General features: G+C 35.7%; 1 non-coding gene across 1 annotated transcript; it reads right to left on the bottom strand.

Annotated features, from left to right (window-relative positions):
- Nucleotides 1-273: 273 nt before the first annotated feature.
- On the bottom strand, nucleotides 274-365 carry TRNAY-GUA (transfer RNA tyrosine (anticodon GUA)). The gene is given in 2 exon segments: nucleotides 274-309; nucleotides 329-365. It is a non-coding gene; the product is annotated as a tRNA-Tyr (tRNA).
- Nucleotides 366-1,203: the final 838 nt, after the last annotated feature.

Below are 1,203 nucleotides of genomic sequence, written 5' to 3'. Positions count from 1 at the left end.
AGAAAAGAAAGAAAATTTTTAATGAGGTCTTAAGTGTTGTATAGTGCCTTATTGCTTGATTTTGGTAAAAAGAGCTTCAAGGCAAAAAAAAAAAAAATCAACTCCGACCTGCCGGATACAAATAAGCGACCTCTAAGGATTAGCTGACAAGACCTCCGCTCTACCAACTGAGCTAAGCTAGGTTTCTGCTTAAAGGGAGCCTCTATTTTTTAAATCAAGTCATTCTTGTTGGGTAACTTGAAAAAAAGTACAAATGGCGAAATATATATAAAGTCCGACCTGCCGGATTCGAACCAGCGACCTAAGGATTAGCTGACGAGAAAACCCACTACAGTCCTCCGCTCTACCAACTGAGCTAAGGTCGGTTTATGACAATCTTTTGCAAAAAAATTGTTTTCTACCAAAGCCATCGGTCCCATATCCAGCTTGCGCCAACCATTTGTGCTGAGTTGATCACATGATTTTAGTTTAACCTTTGGTTCAACAAAGGCCAATCATGTGATAGATAAGTGGATAGGAAATATCTAAAAAGTTTATTTTATTTTAGCATAAAGAAAATGCCACATTCTTAATAATTGACCCACCACGGGAAATGCATGTGATGTGTTTGGACTGGACCTAAACAGTGGGACCCATTTGCTACATTTGAATCTGCTTTAGCTCCGTACCCTCATTTGATCTAGATTTTCATGCAACCAGATTCACCGTGGAATTTGGGGTTGAAAACTCGAAACAAAACTCAAAATAAGCCAACAGTATTGTGATTGACGATTTATTTACGTAAAGTATGATCATCAGGTCCGCCTATAAAATTGCGACATATGCAATAAACATTTGTGATATTTTGAAAATATCATCAAAAAATGATTGTACTGTACGGCAAAAATGATGCATTTTAAAAAATGTCACACAATTTACCAAATCCGCTGAATGGACAATACCGCAGGTTAATAATTTTTTTCTGGACGTTTTTCTCCTCGCAAATGCGCATTTTTTATTTTTGTGCATCATGACCGTAAAATAATACACCTACAAAATTTGTCAACAAAATCACATCAGAGGTTGTAATATTTCAAAAATATTGCAAAATTCTAAAAAAATTGTGAAACTCATGACGAGTTTTGCATGGAGTATTGCAAAAATTTGAAATATTTGCGAAAGTCCGATATTGTGAAATTACGATGAGTATCACATATCGTGTTT

The sequence above is a fragment of the Nuphar pumila genome, chromosome 2 (assembly GCF_984573655.1).
Source record: "Nuphar pumila chromosome 2, dmNupPumi1.hap1.1, whole genome shotgun sequence".
NCBI classification, from domain to species: domain Eukaryota; kingdom Viridiplantae; phylum Streptophyta; class Magnoliopsida; order Nymphaeales; family Nymphaeaceae; genus Nuphar; species Nuphar pumila.
This window is presented reverse-complemented; position numbering and strand designations above follow the sequence as displayed.